Source organism: Bos grunniens, chromosome 18 (assembly GCF_055505025.1).
Source record: "Bos grunniens cultivar Pamir isolate PY7600 chromosome 18, Bosgru_T2T1.0, whole genome shotgun sequence".
NCBI lineage: Eukaryota > Metazoa > Chordata > Mammalia > Artiodactyla > Bovidae > Bos > Bos grunniens.
In genome coordinates, this window is record NC_141182.1 from 50,165,017 (window position 1) to 50,171,880 (window position 6,864).

At 53.6% G+C, this 6,864-nt stretch overlaps 1 pseudogene; it reads right to left on the bottom strand.

The window, feature by feature from the left end:
• Positions 1-14: 14 nt before the first annotated feature.
• On the bottom strand, positions 15-3,625 carry LOC147353875 (cytochrome P450 2F2-like; annotated as a pseudogene).
• Positions 3,626-6,864: the final 3,239 nt, after the last annotated feature.

Sequence of the window (6,864 nt, forward strand, 5' to 3'; positions counted from 1 at the left end):
AAGAGTCCTCCATCTGCGGTTCAGGCCTTTATTGACCGAAGAGGGTAAGGAGGTCTGAGAGCCAGTGAGCTGAGCTGAATCTGACTTCAGCGGGCCACGAGGCGGAGCTGGAAGGCTGGGGGCACGTTGCCCAGGCCAGTGCACTGCGGGGTGAGGTCTTGTGTCGGAGTGGCTCCCCACAGGGAGCAGGAAGAACCGCAGCAGAATGGAGGTGAGGAAGAGGAAGATGTCGGTTGGGGCCAGGCCTGCACCCAGGCACGTCCCCTTTCCTGGGGACATGGGTATGGAGTGAGAAACCCATGCGTGCCAGGGCATGTCCTGACTGGTCCCCTCCCTGCCCAGCCCAGACCTAGGGCAAAGGGCGTGAAGGCGTTGCTCTGGAACTCGCCCTGGTCGTTAGGAAGTTGGTGGGGTTGAAGCATTCTGGGTTCTTGAATTGGGTGGGGACCCAGTGTGTAGACACAAGCAGAGGAATGACAAAGGTGCCCTGGGGAGATGTGCCAAGGTTACTCAAAAAAGGCCCCAGTTAGAAGCCAATGTAAGGAATCCTTTGTGCATCAGCGGTGAATGCTCAGACCTGCTGATAGGCCCTCCCCGGCCCTGTGCAGGATCCCCAGACTCAGTGGGCACCTTGGGCAGGAAGTAGCCACGCAGGTGAGTGTCGCAGGTGAGAGCACGCGGGAGCCCAAAGGGCACCACACTGATGAAGCACTGGATCTCGTGCAGCACAGTGTTGGTGTAGGGCAGGTGCTCTCGGTCCTCCAGGGTTGGGGCACACATTCGGCCAACCATGTCATCCAGCTCAGCCTGCACTTTGGCTGGGGCCACCAGAGATGTGAACTACGCATACCGCAGCCTCCGGCCGACCCCAAACCCCAGCCCCCTCATCCATAGCTCTCCAGCTTGCAGACGTGCTACGAATGAGTATTTGAGCAGAATGAGTCCATAGCGCAGGGTGGTGCTTGTGGTCTCTACCACCAAAGAAGAGATTATGCATCGTCATCGCCAACGTCTCTGCCTGGAAATGGCTCTCAGGGTTCTCTGTTCCTGTTGGTACAGAAGATAGGTGCTGCTGCGTGCCAGGCGCCTGCTGGTGGGCGGCAGGGCCCTGCACCTTATCTATTTGATCCAGGAAGCTATCGATGAAATCGTGGGGCTTCCCAGACTACCGCGTCTGCTGGTGCAGCTGGATTTGCTGAGAGATGAAAACCCGAAGCGAAGTTTCGGAATATTCAGTGGTGTAGGCCTGGGAGCCAGTCCAGGAGGGAGGGGAAAATGTACATCTAGGGGGACAGGAAATCAATCGGACGTTGAACAAGACCATTAATTCCCTGTGGGGGGGTCTGGACCAGGACTTCGATGTTGTAAGTTGCGAAACTCTTCAATTCCAACATTCTAAGACTGCTCCATTCTAATGATCCATGCACTCGGGTTTGGCATAGACTGGGCACACGACCCTCTCACCTCGCCCCACCTGGAGCTCATGATGCGAAAGTTGTCATTGAAAAGGTCCAGGAACCTCAGGAACTCCATGTCCTCATAGCCATAGTGGTTCCCAAGGACCACGGAGCAGATAACATTAGATACAGCATTATCCAGTAGCCGCTGGGGGTCGAACGGGGCTCCTAGAGGTGGGAACATGATGAGGTCATACGCTGGGTGGTTCAGATCCCACCCAGCTCTTGGGTTATTGGCTTCGTTCCACCAAATGCCTTCACTTGGTCCTTTCTAGACCAGTGTCCACGCCCACAAATGGTCCCTCTCTTTTTCCAGGCCGTACCTCCAGTGGCTTGAAAATCACCAAGCAGACAAGCCGCCTCTTCCAGGACACGCTCTTCGATGGTTTGCGTACCCAAGCCAAACTCCTTAAGTGCTCCAAGTGCAAAATTGCGTAGCGTCGGCCAGCGCGGCCCTTTAGAAAACGCTATGCCTTGGGGGAGGTGTGGGGGGCATTGGGAAGAGAAGGGGTTGGGTGATAAGTTGGCTACGCCCCATCCCAGAAGCATCCCGCGATGGAGCCGACTTTCTCGCAACTCTTCGCTCTGCTTCTTTTCCAGATCTTTTGGATGCCACCCCAGTCTTCTCGGCCCTATCCACACATTGACCCCGCCTCTGCTGGTCCTGACCCCTGACCAGTGCTTGCTCTGTTTGGCTTTGACTCTTAGGCTCTTCTAGGGGCTGCACAAGGAACCAGTCCCCCCTACTCCCATTCGACCCCTGCAATGTAGCTCCGCCCCAACCTCTCCTCATTAGCCTTGACTCTAGGAGGCCCCGCCCCATTTCTCCGATCCAGCTTTTTTTCGCCGACTGGATATTCCGGGCCGCACTTCCGCCGCTCCCCGGCCCTCCCCCACCCCTGCCGCCCACCCCCGGGCCTCACTGTTTCCGCGTGTGAAGCGTTTGAAGACTGCCATGGCCCCGCGGCCGGAGAAGGCATCCGCTTGTAGTACCAGTGCGTCCCGCAGCGCTGCGTAGCGGCACAGCACCACTACAGGGCACTGGCCCAGCCACACCGTGAACACCGGACCGCAGCGGCCAGAGAGCTACACGGAGCCGGTGGTCAGCGGGCCCCAGTCTGGGCTCCTGACCCCTCCGCCGCCGAGACCCCAGAGCCCGACCCCCAGCTCCCTTCTCCTTCGGATCCAGGAGTCCAGCCCCTCTGCCTTCCCTCAAAATCTAGAAGTTCAGGTCCCCAGCCCCCTGCCCCCTCACCACTAGGTGTCTGGGCCCTCAGGACCCGCCCCCCTCCCCCTGCCGCTTTGAGCCAGAACAGACCTCTCTGCTCCTCTTCCCCTGGGACCAAACAGCTGCGGCGGCCGGCCGTAGGCTCCCCGTCCCTCAGGACCCGGGAGTAAGGGTTGGCGTGTGGCAGCGAGACTCCGCCCTGAACCCGGAGCTCAGGCCCACTGTCCATTTTCCCTCCAGATCTAACTTCCCACTCCGTCGCTTCCTTCCCCAGGAAGCAGGACTCTAGGCCCTTCAACCTCTCTCTGGACTCGCTGGGTCTGAGCCCTCAGCTCTGTCTTCATTCAGGGAGCTAAGAATTCCAGCCCCCAGCCCCACTTCCAGAAATACAGAATTCTGACCCCGCCCCCCCCCCCCCCACCTGGGGCTTCCTCCATGAGTGCAGGGTCCAGGCCTCCAGACTCTTAACTGCAGCAAGCTCCCCAGCAGCCGGAGTGGAGTGGCCCTAGGAGGTAGGGCTCCCTGCCTCTGAGTGCTGCGTGCACCCCAAACCCACCTGGCTAGTGCCAGTAGCAGGACCAGCAATGACAGCGCTATAATGCCAGAGATCATCATGCCCTGACCCTCGATGCCCGCACCTCCTCATTTCTTCTGTTTTATTCTCCTGGGCTCTTGGGTGGAGCAAGGGTGGAAACTGAGTGTGGGAGAAGTGGGCACCTGCCAGCCTCTCATTCTGTAATTTGTCAACCCAGTTCTTTCCCTGTCATTGGTGTGCTTGGCTTTTCCTGGCCGTGTGTGTGTGTGTGTGTGTGTATTTGCACGTGTGCACGTGTGCGCCTGCCTCAGCCTGTCTTATGCCTCAGTAGTCTTAACGCACTAGCATTTTCATGTCAGCACACCAAGGCAACAGGTACACCCTCCATAGCACCTTTGGGTCCATCTTACTTGTCCTGTAGTTGTGCATTCCTAAGTCCCCTGGACACCTCTGGGCCCATGAATGTTGGACCTTATACTTAAAAAAAAAAAAATTGGCCACACTGGGTCTTTGTTGCTACTAGTGGACTTCTCTAGTTGTGGCAAGCAGAGGCTACTCTCTAGTTGCAGTGTGCGGGCTTCTCATTGCAGTGGCTTCTCTTGCTGCAGAGCACAGGCCCTAGGGTGCCCAGGCTCTAGTAGTTGCAGCTTGAAGGTAGTTTCCCCGTGGCATGTGGGATCTTCCTGTATCAGGGATTGAACCTGTGTCCTCTGCATTGGTAGTCGGATTCTTAATCACTGGACTACCAGGGAAGTCCTGTACCTTGTACTTCTGATTCCTGAATACACCCTGATTCCTAAATAAACTTCATAAAATACCCCTAGTGATGTGTGCATTAGCCTGGCACTCCTGTGTGTTGGGAGCCGCATTAGACATTACTGACAAAATGGAGGCATGGCCCCAACCCCCTCTCCTCATCCCGCAGGCACAGTCCCAGGGTGAAGGAGTTAGGCCTTGTGATTCTGACTTGTTCTTTCCTTTCTTTGGTTGGGTTGGCTGGAAAAAATGTTAAGGTGCTTATTGTTCTTGAGAGAAGCATGAGAAACCACAAAGCTTTCTACAGTTGTGCCCAGAAAATAATCTATAAAGTAACCATTAACATTTGTTCAAGGATCTTTACAAAGAATGTTCCAGGATGAGCACATAGGCTGCAGCTTGAGGCCATGAGAAGGGTTGTTATCTGAGACCTGTTTGTGAGGGAAATATTTATGGCAAAAGAAGTTTGCTGAGCTTAGGGTTTAGGAGTAATTAAGAATACCTAGAAGCCTTTTTAGGAGATAGTGATCTTAAGCTGCTAGGGGCAAACAGGATTTAGAAAGATAAAAAATAAACTGAGGAATGTAACATGAGTTACAATGTAATCACAAGTTAAGTATAAGACACATAAGAGGAAGTAGATAATAGTGAAGCCGATTCTCCGCTGAAGCAGGAACTCTGTTTGTAGGGCAACAGTGATTTCTGGAGACAATAAATCTGGGTGGGGAAAACTAAAAATGTCAAATGTCTGACCTAATGCTTTTGTCAAAGTATAAAAGAAAACCTGAAGCTTAAACATGTAGTCCCATCCCTCAAATCAGAGGCTACATCATTGTCCGCCGACACGGCTCACCGCTTTAGGCTGATTCCCTGGCTGCTGGAGCTGGACTCCGGCACCTGCGCTCCATGCCTGTGTTACCTAGGGACTCAACACCTGAGCCCTTGTCAATTCCACACTCATTGCTCCTGGAGCCTTGTATGCTGTACCTGTCTTCTAGATGCTCACTAGGACTCCCCTAGTGCCATTCAGCCTGGCACTTCCATGCCTATCCTATGACTCCTGGGTACCTTCCCACAGTCAATCCCCCTGAATCTCCATACTTAGGCCCTGTCCTGAACTCCTCCATCTCTGTTCCCAATGTCCTGGCTCCCAGATGCCCCAAGTGTCCTACACTCTTGCTGCTACACCCCTGGTCTCCAGTTCCCCAGGTCCCTCAGTGGGCACCTCCACCTGAGGCCAGACCATGATGGCAGATAAACTTGCCCTCACTCTGGCTGGCCCTGGGAGTGTGGGCTGGGGTACGGTGGGGTGGGGCAGACCCAGGCCGGGGTGGGCCAGGGGTGGGGGATATGGCTGAGTCTGTACTTGGAACAGACTGTTCAGAAATGCGGCCCACCCTCCTGCCCACCCTGCCCTGCCGGACCCAGGCTTCCGCCAGGTGCCTGGCACAGGGCCCAGACCCAGGGTGATGATGGGGGAACTGTGCAGAGTCCAGAACGGGGCTTGCCTTCGGAAGTGTCTCTCACTCTCAATCCCTCTGCTTCTCTATTCATCTCGTTCTCTCTCTATTCGTCTCTTTCTCTGTCTTCCCATTTCTCTCTGTTTTACTTTCAGGGTCTGCCTCTGTTTGTGTCTGAAAACAAATTTTCTCTCTGGTGTGCTCTTTTCAGTGTCCATCTTTTTCTCTCCCTGAGCCTCTTTCAGTTTGTCTTTACCTTAATCTCCCTCTGTCTCTGCTTCCTCATCTCCCTGCATGTTTGTGTAGCACATCTCCCTACCTGTCAGCCTTTCTCTGTCTGGTGAATGGCAGAGGTGTAGGGACAGGGCTCTGCTTAGAGGTGCTGACCCTTCAGACAGCAGGGTTGCAGCAAGTGTGCCCTCCTGGACTCCACCCTCCAACATGGATCCTTTTTCTCAGGTTATTTTTAAGAAGTTTTTACTGCATTTGTTACACTATTGCTTCTGGGTGTTTTTTTTAATTTAACTTTTTTCGGGGGGTGCTGCACTGGGTCTTCATTACTGCACGCAGGTTTTCTCTAGTTACGGCGAATAGAGGCTACTGTCTACTTGCGGTCGCTTCTTTAGTTGCTGTGTGAAGAATCGAGAGCACAGGCTCAGTAATTGTGATGCATGGGCTTAGTTGCTCCGAAGCACGTGGGATCTTCGAGGACCAGGGATCAAACCCATGTCCCCGGTGCTGGCAGGTGGATTCTTAACTGCTGGCCCACCAGGGAAGTCCGCTTCTGTTTCATGTTTTGGTTTTTTGGCCACGAGATATGTGGGATCTTAGCTCCCTGACCAAGAATTGAACCCACACCCTCTGCATTGGAAGGTGAAGTCTTAACCGCTGGACCACCAGGAAAGTTCCTTTCAAGCTCTTTTCAAGAGCAGGCGTTTTGTTTTGTTCACTTCTGTATCCCCAGCACCTAAAATAGTGCCCAACACACGGTGGGCACCCAGTAAATGTTTGTTGAATGAAGGCATGGCTTTGTTTCATCCCTGTTTCTGTGTCTTTTTTTCTCTCTCTAATTCAGACTCTGTTTCTCTCAGTCTCTGTCTTTGGCTGAATCCTTGTAAATGTCTCTCTTCCTGCCTTGTCTCTATTTCATCTCTTGAGGTTTCTCTCCAGATCTCTTTTTGTCCTCTCAGATCGCTGTCTTTCTTCAGCTCTGTGCCTCTCTTAATTTCCATCTTGGCTTTAGCATCTCTTTGTCTTCCATCTGGAGAAGGCAATGGCACCCCACTTTTTGAACATCTGTCTCTCCCCATTTCTCAATTCCTCTCTTTCTCCTCCTCTGTCTCTCTCACTCCCAGTCTTTGATTTTCAGGATCTTGCTCTATATATCTCTCTGTCTCTTCCTGTCTCTTTTTCTTCACCATGTGTCTC